The sequence below is a fragment of the Engraulis encrasicolus genome, chromosome 21 (genome assembly GCF_034702125.1).
Source record: "Engraulis encrasicolus isolate BLACKSEA-1 chromosome 21, IST_EnEncr_1.0, whole genome shotgun sequence".
NCBI classification, from domain to species: domain Eukaryota; kingdom Metazoa; phylum Chordata; class Actinopteri; order Clupeiformes; family Engraulidae; genus Engraulis; species Engraulis encrasicolus.
Genome location: NC_085877.1, coordinates 25,537,447 through 25,556,946, shown reverse-complemented (window position 1 = coordinate 25,556,946; position 19,500 = coordinate 25,537,447). Strand labels below are relative to the sequence as shown.

At 41.8% G+C, this 19,500-nt stretch overlaps 1 long non-coding RNA gene across 1 annotated transcript; it reads right to left on the bottom strand.

Moving 5' to 3' along the window:
- Window positions 1-69: 69 nt before the first annotated feature.
- On the bottom strand, window positions 70-3,460 carry LOC134437031 (uncharacterized). Its single transcript, XR_010032311.1, has 2 exons — window positions 1,598-3,460; window positions 70-121 (listed from the first exon to the last, which is right to left on the bottom strand). It is a non-coding gene; the product is annotated as an uncharacterized LOC134437031 (long non-coding RNA).
- Window positions 3,461-19,500: the final 16,040 nt, after the last annotated feature.

Below are 19,500 nucleotides of genomic sequence, written 5' to 3'. Positions count from 1 at the left end.
TGGTAGTCAAGAGCTGCTGATTTGTCTCAGGTGTTTCTAGATCTGCTAATCAACTCTCCTTGCTCTTCATTGGTCAGTTTCAAATTTGGCGCCTTTCAAAAGTTCTCTGTTTTGTTTCCAACTCTGGGGTGCGTTTCCGCAATGTTAGCTTTGAACTACAGATGTACTTTGTAGTTATCTACTTACTTCAAGGCGAAATCCGTGCATTTCTCGAAACCTTACTATTCCCACAGTAAGCCAAAAGTAGTGCGGCTACTTTCCTGAGTCCACACCGCTACTTACTTTCTTGGCATTGCAGTGCGTGACCAAAGAAGCAACAAGAGATAAGCATGATTGCTGAGTCATGAATCAGCTGTTTCCTCCTAAATTCAGTGCGTGAAGTAGAAAGCAATAGTGTACAACCACCACCAGCACATTTGATTGGATGTCACGACACCGTGACTCCGCTGTTTCCTCCACAACACACCTTGAAATTTCTTTGTGAAAAAACACGGCCGTGGCATTACAATCTGACACCGTCCGCACCAATAATGCAGTATTATCTGCATGCCGATTGGATTTCGTTTCATCCCGAGGTGTAATTTGTAAAATATTTGAACAATAAAGTTGTGGTTACTCCCAGAAAATGGTCTGTTGAAGTGTCATATGCCTAAGAAATTTTTGCGCAAATTTCATTCCATAGCCTAGTGGTATTCACGCTTGCATCCCAATGGGAAAACAGAAGCCACACCGGTTCGAATCCACATGGTTGCAGTGCCACAATTTTGGAAATATCTGGCAGAAATAGATCATTTATGTTGTGCATTACCAACACACACGTGCAGCCAAGGGAAAATGTGTTACACTGTAGGGTCCAAAACACGATTTCACGAGTTGTTGTCAACATGCTGCACACTGGTTTCGAACCCGCGTAGCTCGCGTCTTCCCATTGATAGGCAAGCGTAAATACCCCTAGGCTATGAAATGAAATTCGCGCCAAAAATATTTAAGTAGTTGACACGTAAGCCAGCACATTTCCGGGAGTAACCAATACTTTCTTATCTAAATATTTCACAAATTACACATCGAAATGAGACGCAATTCAATCGGTATACAGCTAAAAGTATATTATTAGTGTGGGATTCATCAGATTCCAAGGATATGACGTTTTTTTTCACGAACAAATGACATGACGTGAATTTGTGTTCTGAACACTCTCGCAGCTGTATCATCACTTTGTGTGCATGTCGATTGATTTTCATCGCTTTTGCACCACAGGATTAAAAGATATTGACATATTTGTGGTCAAATATGTACTACAAGTTTAGCTAATGGGTGGAGTCACACTCTGAAGTAGACTAGCGCTGTGTGTTACTTGGGGTGACTGAGGTGATGTCTGGACTCAATGGATCTACTCCAGCTGTACTTCAACTTCACTGTCCAGATACGGATAGGAGGCACCTCACTTTCAAAGTCACCACTACTTCAGAGTGCACATTACTCCAAGCAGTAGTTACTTTGTGTGCTAACGTTCAAGACACAAGAGTTAGCAACTTTTATAGTATTTACTATGCAACATTGCTAACAGACTAGCTACTTCGCACTTTGAGAATTGCACCCCTGGCTGCTCGCTTCTTCGCAACCCACCACCTCCCCAACTCCACCTTGTCGTGTAAGACATGGCATGGGCTACACCTTGTCATGCTGCCTGCTTTTTTCATGGGGGAATTGCTTGCCCACCTAATCTTAAATTGGGTCAGCATTCCCTACGCTTCTGCTGCTCCCTGAATCCATCCTTTCCATGGTGTTCATGAAAATCCAGCGGACTCCTCTGAACAGAGCCATACTGCCAAATCTAATTCATAACTATTCAATAAATAACAAAAATGCATTTTGAACTTCTTGTCTTGTGTTTCTCGACCATAATGGTCCTGACAGATTTACTGCTACATTTACATTCTACAGCAGGATTTCTCTACAGTATTGTTGCAGTGAATATGACATACTATTTTGAACATAAAAAAACAAACCGAAACTAAATACAGGTACATTTAGTACTTTCACCCAAATTGTAATGTATTCTGTTTCCTCCTGAAAGTGATGAGAAAAATGCTGAGGGAACTGAAATTCAGGCCAGACAGACTGGGGAAATCATTTGTAAGAGCCATACAACTTTATAATATGTCCATTAAGGACATAAAGATACTCCTGGACTTTTCTGCATGATCACCTTATTTATTTTGTATCTATTTTTAACGTTATTTTTTTTCTTCTCTTTTTAATCTACAGACCAACCCAGAAAAAGACTTCCCCTTGGGGATAAATTATATTTAATCTAATCTAATGCAATCTAATCTAATCTATACAATACAATATAGGCCTACTTTCCTGCAAGAGGCAGTGTTTCTCCACTAATCTGGGTTTTATCAATTTCTGTAAACAGTTTCCCGTTTTTGAAGGAAGACCTTTAGATATTACCATACATCCTCTACTATGTTCCAGGGCTAAATCATAAGAGTGATCAGATTCATGTTGGCCTTCAACAATGTAGTACTGTTGATCTATTGACTTTGCACAATTCACCACCTTATGTATGGACTGAATGTTTTGAAAGTGGCAGCATTATGTTATTATTACAAAAAAATCACAAAAAGTGTCCATTTTGGTATGTCTCTGTGTGTTGGCCTTCTGGATTGTGATTGGTTGATTGTGCATTCCCAGACATTGTAAATCAGACTTAAACAGGCACCATTCGAAACGATGGTTCTACGCACATCGAAGTTAAACGCTTGTGTCTAGATAGTGAGAATCTGGTGCAGTTGGGTTGGGGAGAGTAGGAAGAGCACTCTGGTTAGGAATCAATAAAGATTATTTTTTACGTGTGTAGACTGTGCAAAACTTCACAATGATTTGATGTTTCCCTTGTCACCTAAGCGTATAGAGAGAAAACGTAATTTCAGTTCCCTTGTATGTCTTGTGCATATGAAGAAAGTGACAATAAAAGCTGACTTGACTTGACTTGTCTTCTTATGACGTTCAGTTCACAGAGTTTTAACACTAACTGAAGGAAAATGTTTCTCAATATGTCCAAAGCCAGACCCGGTATAAAATGATGTGTAGTATGAAAAGACAGTGAAGAAAATTATGTAATTTGTCTAGACAGACTGGCAGACAATGCTTCACAGGCTGTAAGTCCACACAGACTACTGACTACGCAAATCTCCTGGTTGGCCATGGACCATCCTCTAGTGGTGAACAAATGAAATTAGATCTGAGCACAATTGCTTCTTACATGAGTAGTGCATGTGCTTTACAGTAGTAGGGCCTACATCAGTATTGTAAGAATCCACAATGATTTAATGAGTGATGGCAATCTTTTTTCTTATTTATTTATTTGCTGCAGAGTGTTTTTGTTCGCTTTCTGCCCTTCACAGAGAGGATTTAGACAGTTAACGTTACTTCAGAAATTATTTCAGCAACATTTTAGCCAAATTTCCATGAAGTATTTTCAAATTAACTTTGTTGTATACTTCCTCGCATTGACTTCATTAAAGAACAAGATCTGTTTTTTTTTTTATCAGGCCCTTACTAAATTATTGATTGATTCATTTTAAATCAACTTATTCAAACTGTTAAGAACACATTGAGTGGCATGGGCTGCATGAATTGTGCTAAACAAATAAAATCATTTATATATATATATATAATATATATTATTATAAGTGACCTTGTGCTTTTTTTTTTTAATAGTCACTTTAAACTTTGTACAGTCGCGATTGCTTCTGCCAGTTTGCTTCTGCTTGTAACTTCAGGTAACTTCTGAAGCAATCGCGACTGTACAAAGTTTAAAGTCACTATTAAAAAAAAAAAAAAAAAAGCACAAGGTCACTTATAATAATCGGAATTGGCAACCATAGCTGCAAAACGAGGCCCGCTGTTTGTTGTGTCATCGAATGGTTACTGACAGCCCTGGCTGTCAGTGTTATTGTTAAACATAGGCCTATGCAGTTTCGCCTGTTACAGCTGTGTCATTTAATGGTCTTAAAGCAACCCACCGTGTGTGTAGATGTCCTTATCATACATCAACTACTTAGTTAAAATAGTTGTAGGTATATAGGTGATGATGGTTGTACTTGTACTAGTGATGGTAGTCTGGCATAAGCGCGCCGGAACGTGTTTCAAACCATCAACTGCGAAAACCATTAAACCACTGTTCCGAAGTTTGCTTCAGTACGGAAAAACCACGTGATATATGACGTATGAAACAGTAAACTGGTTCAGTTTTCCGAAAGTAGCTGCAGTGTTTCGCGCTGCCACACGAACCAGCAGGCGCGCGCAAATGTGTTTGGCATGTTGCAGAGCCGTCTGCCAGGTTGCAGTGGAGAGAATATATATGTTATTAACTGTCATTAGGCCTATAAGTCCCACTTGATAGACAAGTAGACAACATCATCATACGTTATGAACACAACAAGGAGAAGACATTAATGGCCAGCAACGCTTTATTCTGATCGCCCAAAAAATAGCCTAATGAATAAATAAATAAATGTGGCATCGTAGCCTTTGTAATGTCGTCTACCTCAACTGCCTCATCAGTAGCCCAAAATGTCAAATGTCTGGAAGTTAGTGTGCAAAAGTATGAGCTCAGTCCAATATTGGGGGTAATGTCGCAGATGATGAGGGCACAACATCTCATCTTATCGAATTGAGCCCGTTTAATTGCAAACATGGCTTTTCACCAGGAGAGGGCCCTGTTACTGAAGCTTCAAGTACTAACCCAATTTTTGAAGCAATGTGCCTAAATGGTTCAGAGCTTCAACAAAGCTTCATTGGCCCATCACTAACTTGTACTGATGAGAGTTACTGCAGAGGTAGCCTACAGGGGCACGCGGGTGCATGCGCCGCCTTTCTGCTGGTTTGAATGTCACTGCAGTCACAGGCTTTTGTAACCTACCATGAAACAACTGCCTGTGTCTTAAAGTTTGGTTTGTGCTGCTATTAGACTATATGTTGTCGAACGCAAACTTCTGCGGCAATAGGCCTATGTGATGGGTATGAATTTGTTAAGATGGTTTAGGCTCATGTTGTCTTTGACACCCCCTCCCCCTCTTTTTTGCATCCCACTTTTAAATTTGTTCCGGCGTCCTTGGTGTTGGCTGAGCAAACGTGTGCTGCTCACATGATAACGGTGTATCTTGAATGTTGACCTGTTAGTCCCAAGCCTGTGTTAATGGAGTGAGTTGGTGTAAAAATATGCAGGAAACTAGTAGACCCTTGAGGGACACACACAACACTGAGTCAGTTTTAAAAGTATACAATTTTTATTTGACAATTAATAGAAAAATAGATTTGGTGCAATAGAAAATAAATCAACACTAACTGCAACGGCTGACAAAAAAACAAACTTTACAATTCAGCCTAATGTCACACACCCCTAGGGAAGACACTGAGGCTAGCGCTCCTCTGCAGGCAGGAGTCGTACAGGGTAGTGCTTAATAACACCAACGGGGCTTTGCACACACTTCACACCACACATGAAAGGTTGCACGCCAAACAGATTATTTATGAAATTGTATCACACACTGTTTTAGTGAATACACCGCACACATTTAACACTCAGAATTAGTGGCACTTACTCTGCCCGACTCGCAGCCTACAGAGGGGGGGTATCTAGGCCTACGCAACAGGCCAGCAAAAAAACAAATTAATTAAAATGTTAAATTAATACATTTCCAGATGCCTCACACACCTGGCTCGCACCACCAATGGAGGGCACACGGTAAATCAGAATTATTCACGGCAATCGAATGTCAAGACACAGCAAGCAGGTTTAAGTGCATAAATCGTTCAGCTAAAAAACACACGTGCTACACATCATTTGTTGGTGGCCGAGTCAACGGGGTCTGCTCGTTTTTCCGACGCACCATTGATCCGATGCGTCAATGTTCCGAACATTTCCCATTGATCCTACAGCATTACAGCACGCGTCTCTGATCATTTTTTACCAATAAAATGAAACCCTTTGTCCCGACAGTCCAATGTTCCGACCAAAAGCTGCTTTAGATCACCGTCATCTCTGACAGCCTGTGCAGTGGTCATGCAGCTGTCTGTGACAGGTTAGGTTTAGGGAGAGCTTTGGTCAAGGCACAAATTTAAAACTCAGAAACATTGCAATAGCCTAATGATAGGTTAGGGTTAAGAATGGTTTTGGGAAAGGCACAATTGTAAAACTTGGCAACATTGTGTAACAGTGGCACGTAAACAGTTAATTAAATTCAACTCAGCTCTTGCACGACTACGCCACCTAGGGTGGGGGAAGACAACCTAGGAGTGAAATTACCCCCCAAATTAGTAAACCAGGACACAGGTTCGGAGCACTCTTAGGCAGGAGTCAAGTTCAAGTGTTTATTCTCTTTTCACAAGTATGACATGTACAGCACAATTCAATATCAATGTTGGCTGATCAGGCCAAATCATGAATGTCATGGATGCAAACAAGTACACTGAGGTTTCACATTCGACACAGGGTTCTCAGTCCATACACATACAGATCAATAAAATACACATCCAGGCCAGTGGAGTCAGGTGAATTGAAATGTGCAAATATGCAGTGGTGATGCAAAGGAACAAATACTAATACATTACAAAATACAATATGAATGAATTGTATTAAAGACAATATTGCACTGATCCCTATTAGACACCCACAGACGGGCCGTTATGTGGAGCAATATGGCCAATGGCCACACACACACACCACGCATACACACGCACGGCACCTGTGCGAGAGAGGAGGTAGGCACTCAGTCATACGAAACGCCCCAGTACGAGGGAGACAGGGCAATGGTGTCACTCTTAAAGGGGGGGGGGCTAGGCTTAGGCTAACCAATAGCAGCACAGTTGAAAAGGGATAGTTAAAGACTAGGGAAAAGGCCACACAAAAATAAACACACACCATAAAAATAGGCACACACAATAAAAAGAAAACACACTTCTACTACTGCTACTAAGCACAGCAAAGTAGTAATAGTCATCCAAGTGCACACAGCAATGGAAAAGGGAGGGAATCCGCCACCTGAAGACCGGCGCGCTATGGCAACTCCGTACCTATCCAGGGAGGAGAGAAGAGAGAGACACTCAATAGCCAGAATGACACGTGCTAATGTATTATACCATTTGCATACACAGGGAGGACTAGATGCAACTTAACTTTCGTGTAGCAAGAGAACTACACCGCCGTAGGTTGACTGAAGGGGGTGTACACTTGACTCCGGTGCCGTGCCTAGATGATAACCACACACGCACACAGACACACAGAACACACACGCACTCACAACACCCACAGGTATTAACCAGACCTGCGCAATGCGCAGCGAGGAGGCTGGTGTCCCAAGAAATGGGCCAGAAAATAACAAACCAACAGAAATGAAAATAATTAAACCAAACGAAAATCAGGTCACAGGAAAACTAAAATAAACAGTGGGCCCAAAGCAGGACGAGCAGGTGGAGCCAGTTCGGAACCGGCGCAGAGTGTGACGGCAACAAAACAGCAACCTCCGAGGAGTGTAGCTAGCAATCCCACCTGTAACAGACGGGTACCCATTACTCACTAGCCTAGAGGTAATTGGTGACAGCGACAATCAAGAGGAAGAAATGAATACTTACAGCGTCAGAGAGGCACCGCTAACCCGATCATAGAGCCGTGGTTCGGAAGAATCGCAATTTGGACCACACACTGAGGAAAGTGAGGGTAGATTTAGTGAATAGGGTCATCGTTACCATCGGAGCAACAACGTCAACGTAGCATAGGCCAGCTTACCATCCACTGACTGCAGTCAGGTACACAGGGGCCAACCCCTTTGGCCACTCCAAAGCCGGCGTAAGCACCGCAAATCAGGCCTGCCACAGGGCACAGATGATGGGGCGACACGCCAACCAAAGAGAGGGACACACCAGTGCAGTATAGGCAGCGCGAAGTGAAAGCCAGTTCACAGCAGAGTGCAGTTCCACGCAAAAGTGGCTGAAGGTACCGAATCTACCGGATAATGATCACGGCTAGCAGCAGCTCACACGCCAGCCGGCGTCCCCAGCTGAGCGGAAAGAGGCCCACGTCACGTCCCAAAGCTAAATTTATCAACATAAGAGTCCCTACACACACGGTTCAGCCAACCGCAGAAAGAGGCTAGGAACCAATCGGAATCAGTCAGATGGGGGGGGCACAACCCAATCTGTCACATTCGCATTAATGACAGGTTATGTTTAGGGGTGGTTTTGGTAAGGGCACAGCTACACCGACTCAGACGGCATCTAGCCTATGTGCTCGTCGCATCGCATGCAGCTGAAGTCTACTTGGCACCTGGAAAAGCAAGACATACGACCTGGGATAATGACCAACCCCAAACAGCCATTGGTCGGAACATTGAGCTGTCGGAGCAAAGGGTTTAATTTAATTATTTCGAGTTAGTGGGCTGTAGCAGGATCAATGGGAAAATTTCAGAATATTGACATGCTACCGTCGGAGAGAGGGCAAAGGATAAGTAGTCTGCTACCCACGAGTGGTTTGCTTACTCGAGGTTGAATAAAGGCTACTTAACTTTTTGTTGTTTGCTTTGGTTTGAGAGCGTAGTCGACGTGGCTGCTCGTTTCGGTCACTGAAAGGCTCCCCTCGTCCCGTTAGTCCCAATGACAATAAACATGTTCAGTCTCACACAGTTCATATTCGGTCCCGCCACATTGGCGTCAAGAGATAAGAGACGATATTTTCCCAGCAATGAATGAGATGGAGAGGTTGTGGTGCGTGTGTGCTAGTGGGGAGACGGGGGTTGGGGGTTCAGATTGGATCTTGCTCATGCCTTCTATGCACTTGTTCCGCAAATATCTAGACTAGGCCTATATGGTTTTTTTATGTTAAACTATTGTTTACAAATGCTCGTTTCATGATTGCATGGGGAGAAAGTAGCCTAAAACAACTGTAGCCTAAATGTTCCCGGTCCGTTGAGTGTGCTCTCAAAGTTCATCTGGCAGGCCTATAACACGTTAAGTTCATCTTGCTGTCAAAATGCCATCGTGGCCAAAAACATGCCGAACATTGCTGGTCATGCATGAAATCCCTTTCTCTAAATTCAAGATTAGACTAATCAAAGCTGTGTAGAAAGCGAGATGTGAAGCAGCCACAAAGTTTAAGATTGACCACGTTGCCTGTTGCGCACGCGGTAAAATTGCAGTGGTAATTTGATTGGGGGGCCAACAGTAACTCGGGCCATTCGTGAAGTCTTTACGAGAAAAACTGAAAAAAATCAACTTTAAGCCTCGTGGTGCCTTTACGAATAGCCCCGTTTCTCGTGGTTGGGCGACGAAAGGGGGAACCAATTGGGGTAGTTTGGTTCTGGGGGGGAAGAATAATGCGGACGGACGTCAATCAAGCGCGACTGAAGGCTAACTGGAAACGATGGTAATCAAACATTTCAAACAAGTGATTTACGGTTAAGTTTAGGGTTAGGGTTAAGGTTAGGGTTAGGGATAATGTTGGAGGAAGGGAGACATGGCATGAAGCTGACACAACGACAGCGCTCCCCTCCCGGAATGCACGCTGCTCGGGTGGTCTCTCTCTCTCACTCGCTCTCTCTCACCCTCTCTCTCACCCACTCTCAACGACAGTGCGCGTTGCCCAACTACGAAAGCATGTAGTTGATTTTCACCAAGAATGGGCTTGGGGGGGGCGATTACAGAGGAGGGGCGCACTACAGGTCCTCCCCTTAAACCAAACCCCTAGCTCCGCCACTGTTATTATGCTATTATTAAGCTATTATTTTATTAATAGCACAAACGAATTTCTTTACAGCACAATCTGGCACAAGAATAGCACAAACAATCTTCAAGTTCAAGTTCAGTTCAAGTTTATTATCGCCAAATCAACAGTATAACATACAGTTGCTAGGAATGTCTTTGGTTTGCTCGCAAATTTAACAACACAAATACACATAGCTAAGACAAAGACAAGGAAACAAGAGGGGGCATAAATAAAAAGGGAATTATGCATACAAATAAACATTGAAAAGTGCAATAAGACATAATACAGTACATAGTGCAAGGTAGGCAGAGGTAGAAGGCCAGGCAGTGGAGTGGCTGTGAAGGGCTAGTGCATGTTCAAGTTCAAGTAGCGGATGGCTTGTGGGTAAGTAGGTGCTGTCCCTAAAACGTGTGGTGTTGCATGGGATACTGCTGTATATTTTCCCTGATGGAAGGAGTGTGAATAGATGGTGTGCTGGGTGTGTGGGGTCAGAAATGATGTTCTTGGCTTTCCTGGCTATTCTGGTGTTGTAATGCGAGGCTAAGGTGGGAAGACTGTGTCTTCAGTCTCCACTGTTATTTCAGAATTTTGGGTCAAAGGGGGGGCCAGCTTCACACAGGTCCCCCCTTTTCAGCTGGAGGTCCTACGTACAGAGGCGATTCTAGGGTCAGGTGGGGCCCCAAGCGAAAATGCAAAAGAAATGAGCATTTTAACCAAAATCACCACTATTGTGGGTTGTTGGGCTTGGAGGGCCCAAGCGGCTGCCTGCCTTGCCTGGATGCACCTTTGCCTACGTAGTTGCCTAGTTTGCTTGGCTGGTTGTGACAGGCATGCATCAAGCCAATAAAACTATGTGCTGCCATATCGTGCCACTGGCGCCTCTTTGTTGTTATGGCTGGAGAGAGGCGTGCCCGAATGCTACTAGAAAGTCTGCCCTCTGTCATGGCAACGCTGTTATGATTTAGATACGCTTCAGCAGCAGGTACTGAGTACAAGCTCCTATCTGCACATCATGGAAATTAAGCTTCCCACTGTATTCCGAGCCAGGCATAAGGGGGGAAAGACACTTGTCCTTTGTCATGTCATTTTATTTTTTTTCCGTCTCACTTTTATACTCTGATAGGGGCCGTGTACTTTAGTTAAACATAAAGTGCTGACTTAAAGTGCAAATTCATTTTAGTCATATTACCTTGAACTGTCATGAGATTCCAAACGTAGTAGCCTACATGAAATAGCCCATTACGGAAAAAAGTTCATAGCGCTTATAGCTTCTGAGTCCTTATGACAGTTTATCATCCAGGTCTGTGCAAAGAGGGGTGTACTCATAATGTACTATAAGCCCCATCAGGCAGTCTGTAGTTTATAACCAGTCATGAGCACTTATAACACCCTTGGAGATATGAAGCATTACAAGCAAGATTCATGGTTATTCATAACTGTTAATATACAGTAACGCATTATGAGTGTGGTCATAATGGTTGTAAGTAATTATAATGCGCATTATAATTTGTTATAAATGCACTCATAATAGATATTTTTTTTAGCGAAGCCAATAGGAGCCAATTTTGGTCCCCTAGGGGAAATTCTTTCTCTGCACTTTATCCCATTTGGATTAGTGAATCACATTGAAGTACACACACTAGTCCGTAGCAGTGGGCTGCCTGCTGAGCGGCACCTGGGGAGCAGTGTGGGGTTAGGTGCCTTGCTCAAGGGCACTTCAGCCATGGTCCGGTCGGGCATTGAACCAGGAACCCTTGGGTTGCCAACCCAGTGCTCTAACCACTGAGCCAGGGCTGCCCCTTTTGAAGGGTCTTCATAGAAAGTGTTACTTATTGTACTTTGATCATACTTGTTTTTTTTTCATTTAGTAGATATACACAAAAAGATCAAATTTGGTATAGGCAGCACAGTTTCAATACCTACTCTGGCTATCCTACACATTGCACCTTTAAGTATCTCTTCATTGTCATAGCAATGTCGTTATGATGTAGTTGAGTGTTTTCGGCAAAGAGTGAATCTTCAAAGAGTCTGCAGTAAGAGGCTACTGTGGAGCTGTGACCATTGAGCAAGAAAATACATTCAGTCGTACAGGGCCACTTTTTTGCAGATATCACTGGTATATAGGATAGATAGGCCTACATTACATACAGTTATATCCATGAAAATCTCACTTGGTAGAGGAGCTCTATTAGTCCTCACTAATGACCTGTTATTGTCAATACATCAGATCTGACATCATGATTCTTTGACACAACGGCTTAATTTTAAGTTCATTGTCTTTTCTTGGCACATCATATTGACACACTGAAAATACAGTGAATCAAGTCGGGAAAAAAGGAGATGACCTCTAAAACGAAATAATATGTAAAAGTGTGTGTGTGTGTGTGTGTGTGTGTGTGTGTGTGTGTGTGTGTGTGTGTGTGTGTGTGTGTGTGTGTGTGTGTGTGTGTGTGTGTGTGTGTGTGTGTGTGTGTGTGTGTGTGTGTGTGTGTGTGTGTGTGTGTGTGTGTGTGTGTGTGTGTTGTTATGCTTGTGAGTTCCTTGTTTATATCATTGCCTAGGGTGTTTTTGCATGAAATAAGTGTGCTTCCTGAAAGAAGTCGCATTCTGTTTGTGACCAGAGACCATTTTAATACCTAACCCTATTTACTCTCCAAACATTACTGGGTTGTCTCACAGACAGATAGAATTAGGTTACATTGTGCAAGCAGTAAATAGCTGTCTAAATGTTCTGAGCTAAACCTGTTCAAATGGATGACCATATCTATGCGAATGACGAGGATGATGACCAGCCGGAGATCCTTCGGGCCAAAAAGAAAAAGCATGGCTCCGGTCCACCACCACCCCTGCCACCCACTGGCACTCGGCCCAGAGAGAGAGACCCTGAGACCAGTCCACCACCCCTGTCATCAGGTATGGATACTCCAGCACAAATGAAATAAATACCACAGCTTACAGGCCTTCTTTAGATAGAAAATGGGTACCAGAACCAGAAAGCAGGTTTAGATTTATCCATCATAGATTTAGATGGTTATATAGATAGACAATTATCAAAAGCTGACAAAATGGGGTAGCGAGCCATCCACATTTCATAGCCTGATAATAATTTCCCTTGGCTTTAATAACTGATGTCTTATCACGTCACCACAGTATATAGCCTACTGTATTTACTCAATGTCTTAGAAATTATATTATTTAGTTGTGTGTCCCAAATTGTTTAGAATTGGCTATAAACCCCTTCCTTGATGTGCCTTTTTATCAAAATTAGACGTGTATTTTTGACCTCATGCAGCAATATCAAAATAGGCCTTTGTGGACAACAGACTCAAAGGCTCAGACTCAGTTTTTTTTTAATTCAGATCATTGACAACGCCAGGGGAGATGGATGAAAAAAATTTATAAACTGACAAGGAAATGTCGTTAACAAGAAAAGGCCTGCAATTAACCATTGATAATGAGTTAGAAAGTGATCGGGCTGCCTTGTGTCAAGAAATTAATTCATTCTTTATTACATCCATAGAAGCCCTGATCAAACTGTTCACATCCTCTGAGGGTTCTGAGCAGTTGAGTGAACACACTGTGGATGAAAATACATTCTACATCCAAAAAAATCACAGATCATTAAGATCATAACCAGTTTGAAGAACTATAAAGCTAAGGATGTTTATAAGGCCCTCGGCATGCTTGCTGCAGGAGACGCGTGCGCGGGCACGATTCGTTTTTCATTCACCATCCAAATCGCAAATGAGCTTTTGCAAGATATTGAAATATAATGCTGTTGTAAGTGATGTCATCATGACATATTACTTCCTGGTACGTGGCTTACCTTCCTGGTAAGGTCACATATTGGAACACACCCTTTGTTTTTTGTTTTTTTCCCCTTGCCTTCTGTGTTCACAATTTCCGCATCGCAATGCTGCACGCTCTCTGCCCCCTGGATGACATCGCCAGTATTTTGCATCTTGGTCTATGCAAGCATGCATTCGGTTGCTCGCGATGACGCGCGTAATTTACAGCTCGCAGCAAGCTTGCCGAGGGCTTAAATGATGGGCCTGATGCCAATTTCTTAAAATTACACAAGAAGGCACTTTGACCCCCACTCATGCACCTGATCAACTTATCTATAAAAAAATCCTCTGTCCCTAAAGCATAGAAATTGGCCACTGTTTCTGTTGTATTTGAAGCTGGTGTGAAAACTGATGTGAATAAGTAGGCCTATCTAATTAGTAGCCTATTTTACCTGTGATCTCAAATTTATCCCATGGGCACAGATAGAGGGGGGGACGACATGACGTAGGCCTATGTTAAGCAGCAAATTGTGTTCATAATTATGCAAAACAAGTGTAGTACGGTACAAATGGATTGTTTTGGTAGCCTACATTTATCAAAGAGTTTGTTATAAAATTGTGAACTGAGTGCAAAGCGCTAAAGCGATTTGGTGATATGTTGCATCTGTGCATCTTAAGTGGTAGACATTCCTCCTACCAACTACACAAGGTAATTGTTTATTAAAAAATATTTGGCGCTCTATTTCACATGAGAGACTAATTTATTTAATAACTGGTTTAGGATTACATTCTGACTTGTTTGGGTTGCTGTGAACCGTGAGGTCAGACGTTCTCTCTCTGGTCCTCCTGCAGGAGCAGCAGACAGGTGCTGCAAATGGACTGCTGTGTGTCTGGGGATACTGTGTGTTCTGCTGCTGGGACTCTCCATAGGACTGGCTGTCTGGCTACTGACTGAGAGAGACCAGCTGCTGACCAATCAGAGCAACCTACTAAAGGAGAGAGATAATCTGATGACCAACTACAGCAATCTGCTCGATCTGCTCAATCTAGGTTAGCTGCTGACTTTAGAATACCCTACCAAGATTCATGTTTTGCTATGCGGGTTTGTGTGAGGATTATATTTTCATGTCACAAACCTGCTACTGTGTAATAAACAACATTAATAGCATTATTTGTATGGGATATGTACCACCCGTGTGGACCTCTGGTAATTGCAAATTACCACCACACCTCTGCGTTACTATGCGCGTTCTCACAGGATAAACAAAGTCTGTCATTTATTTAAAATATACTGTATTTAGGGCTTTTCCATCTTTATTATTTAGATAGAGACAGGAAAAGAGTGGGAAAAGAGCGATGGGGAAGGATTCGAAAACAGCCTCTGCATAATGATAGCCACAGAGGCCGCAGGGCCCGGCAAACATAGCCTCCTACCTAATGTATTCCATCTGGTTGTGTCTCGCCAAAACTCCAAGTGAGGGCTGTTTGGTTTCCACACACAACCATCTGAGAACTGTGAAAGTCAGAGTTGTTTCTGAACAAATGAGCCAATCAGTATCGGTGGGTGGGATTTTCCCTAGATGGGCAGCATTATGGCTCCTTCACTCTTAGCTGCGTCAAGACTCAAGGGTTGAGTTCAATGTGAGTGGCTGAAGTGGCGTGACTTTAAAGATGATGACAGATTGTTTATCCAATTACATGCAAGGAGTCTTAAAAAGGAATGTGATTCAAAAATGGATGTTATCTGAAGACAATGGTGAAACATACTAGCTGATGGGAGTGAGGTTAGGGCAGCATTACTCACGTCAGAAAAAGATAAACACACACACATACAGTAACGATCACAAACATACAGTATGTAGGCCTATTCGCACAGGCACAGGATTAGTATTATCATTGGACGTCTGTGTTGAAATGTGGATGTCACTCAAGATAATGGAAAAAAGGAGGCGCACACAAGACTTGTGTGAAAAAGTGTATTGAAGGCGAAAATATACAACAGAAGTCTAAGGTTAACTGGAGAAACAGACGTTTCGGAGCTAGTCCATTCTCAATGTCTCCAGTAGCAAGTAGTTAAAATGTGGTTGGTAATTTTTCGGCATGGTTACTAAATTAAAGACATGGCACTTTCGTATACGGGACTACATAGTGGCCACACATAGAAACTTGTGATCCCCTTCCTTTTAATAAATTATACTCTATTCTCTACTCTACTTGTGTGTCTTGGAGATGTTAACCAACTGATTAACAATGTATGATTTTGATTCACAGAGACTGGCACACAGCTTCATACAGACCTCATGGGTGAGTATGACTAGTAGATCATAACAGTCTTTAGGCATTGCTGCGGGATACACGTGTGCATGCACATGTTGCCATGCGTATTGTAGTATGTCCATTCAGGTAGCACACATGATCATACACAGACGAATGTGCATGGTGCTGCAATATTGACTCAACCGTGAGGGACCATCTTCTGAACTTCAAACACAGAATCAAACAATTTGTGGAAAAAGATAATTAGAGCTTCGTAAGCCAGTTGCCCTCTGGAAGATGAGTCCATTGGCATGCATAGTGCTCTGAGTTCTACAGCAAGCATATGTATATCAGGCCTTAGTAAAAGCAAAATGATGCCATTAATGCAAAACGACTTGACAAGTCTTGTTTATTACCATTCGACTTTGACAAAGTGTGCAGCAACATTAGGGAAAAAATACAAACCCCAACTCCGATGAAGTTGGGACATTTGGTAAACAGTGAATAAAATCAAAATGCTATCATTTTCAAAACATTCAATCTATTCATTAGATGGAGAATAGTGAAAAGACAACATATTAAGTGTTAAAACCGAGAAAAAATATTGTTTTGGGGGACATATGTACTCATTTCTAATTTGATAAATCCAACACGTCTCAAAAGAGTTGGGACGGGGACAATAAATGGCAGCAAATGTCGAGGAAGACTAAAAACAAAACAAAAGACAACACTTAACAGTTAAATACATTAACCGATGAGATGATTTTATATAAAAAACAGTGTTAATTCCTATCTTGGACATGATTTCACCAGCTTAAATGGTGGGTGTATTCCTTGTCATGTTTTGCAATGTTTTCCTTTCTGTAGTGCTTACAGTGTGACAGGTCTTGACCAAAAACCCACCATTTTATCACCTGCTGGTCCTTATGATGGAGCCAAACTGTTAAAACATAGTAGAGAATGCAATTTGACCTTACTATGTGGCAGTAATCGAAGATCTCCTTTCAAAATATAATGCATGAGTGGCTTTTCATGCTGTTTAAAACCCATTTATACCATTCAGCACTGTATTTAACTCTACAGATGAGTGAGAACATCTTAACCAATGCACTACTGCATCCGCATGCCATCATGGAGGCTGACTTTTGAAGCTAGCACTAACACAAGTTGGATGGTCCATTTTCACTGTAGCACAGGATGTGCAATGCTCTATTATTGTCAAAAAGAATGGAGTTCTACAACTTCTGCTGACTTCTGTAAGCAAAGGACAGTTTCCCATGTCTTCTGGGTCTATTTCAAGTGAGCTCAGGTGCTTAGGAGAATGTTAAACCCCTGTATCATTTTCATGCATTAAGCATTCTTAATATGGTCAATTTTCAATAGCTCTAGCACTCCAGGAATTAGAGTGAGACTACAGCCAATATAAATTTCATGATGTCATGAACCTATACAATGATTTTATTAACAAAAATATGTCTTATATACACTCAATCGTGGTAAATCAAAGGAAATTCAAAAATGTATGTAATAACTATGGTAATTATTCCCTTTGCATCTTTAATTCTGAGTGACTCAGCCTCTCTGTGATGATCTTATACCTGGACACCTATATTGTCCGTCAGTACAATTCATTTTGAAATGTTCTTCTTTGTTGTTTTATCTTATTTGGATGTTTACTAAATTTCACTGATCCCCGTCCCAACTCTTTTGAGACGTGTTGGATTTATCAAATTAGAAATGAGTACATATGTCCCCCAAAACAATATTTTTTCTCGGTTTTAACACTTAATATGTTGTCTTTTCACTATTCTCCATCTAATGAATAGATTGAATGTTTTGAAAATGATAGCATTTTGATTTTATTCACTGTTTACCAAACGTCCCAACTTCATCGGAGTTGGGGTTTGTATGTTAGGATTATTACGCATCAACAGAAAATACAGTATGATTGATGGTGATGTTCTAATTTAGTATCTTCAATCATTAATATACTGTTTTTCTTTTTTGCTCTTTGTGTGCATTCGTGTATAGTTGCACTGACTCTGGACCCAAACACAGCATTCAGAAATCTATTGCTTTCAGACAACAACCAGAGAGTGGTGCTCGGGAAGACAGACCAGGGTTACCCAAGTCACCCGGACAGATTCATCAGTTTTGGGCAGGTGATGAGCAGGGAGGCCGGGTCAACCATTGGTATAGCAGTTGTGTATGAAACCATCAGCCGAGGGGGATGGGATAGATTTGGTTTCACCAAAAAATCTTGGTCTTTACAATGCAACAGTGGTACCCATGGCACATGTAGTGTTTGGCACGACCATGTAGAAACTAAACTTCCCATCATGCTTTTGGGCTCTAGAAGACTAGGAGCAGCTGTGGACCGTAGTGCAGGCACTGTGTCTTTCTACCGTGTTTCTCCTGAAGATCGTAAACATCTGTACACGTTCAACACCACATTCACAGATGAGCCTCTTTTGGCAGGCTTTGTGCTCTTTGAAGGAGGCCCATTGGACTTGCTCTAGATAGCAATACCAGTTCTTCACAAGCAGGGTAGAGAATCATTTATTAATCCTGAGGGAGTATGTAGGATTGTGGCCCGAATAGGCATTTGATCTTTTCATGCACTAATATACTTTACTTGTCTGACTAGAGTACAGTAGGCCTATATTTCACAGTTAAAGAGGTCCATGCCTGGAAAATCGAAAATGGCTGCCATAGTAAGTTTTGCAACCAAATGTGTCTATTGAAATGGGGGACACGGAGAAGAGTTTCAGTCAATCCGCAAAGTATTCACAGCGCTTCACTTTTTCCACATTTTATTATCTTACAGCCTTACTCCAAATGCTACAAATTAATCTATGGTGACAAAATCCTACAAAAATTATTTCATTATGACCATGTGAAAAAAAAGTTGTCTTGACAGTTTTGAAAATGTATGAAAAATAAAAAACAAAGATATCATATTTAAAATATTCAAAAGTATTCACAGCCGTTGCTTAATACTTAGTAGAACCACCTTTGGCAGCAACTATTTCATTTTTTTCATTTCGAAATGAAAAGGGATTAAAATGGAGGTCATCGGTGTGTGTTTCGACCATTCATTACATTGAAATTGTACATTTTGAGTCTGCACCTGGCTAAAATAGATGGGTGTGAGTTTTGAATGAAATCCTATGGAGAGTATCATGATCTGCTTCTGTAGTCACAGTGCATGTTGACATGCATGCTTCTTTAGGTGTAATTCAGATTTCCAATGTTGACGGCATCCATACGTTCCCAAACCATGACAGTCCCACAACCATAGTTGACCAGCCAGATGATGCACTTTTTTTGTAAAACTCACTTGTTTACCACCACACATGCTTGACGTCATCTAAAGCAAATTTGTTTATCTTGGTCTCAAGAGAGATGAACAGACCAAGGATATGGATCACTGGAACCATGTTGAGTGGTCTGATGAGACTAAGATAAACAAATTTGCTTTAGATGGTGTTAAGCATGTGTGGTGGTAAACAAGTGAGTTTTACAAAAAAGCGCATCATCTGGCTAGTGAAGCATGGTAGTGGGGGGTGGGGGGTAATGGGGATTAAGCAGATCATGATACTCTCCGTAGGATTTCATTCAAAACTCACATCCATCTATTTGAGCCAGGTGCAGACTCAAAATGTACAATTTCAATGTAATGAAAGG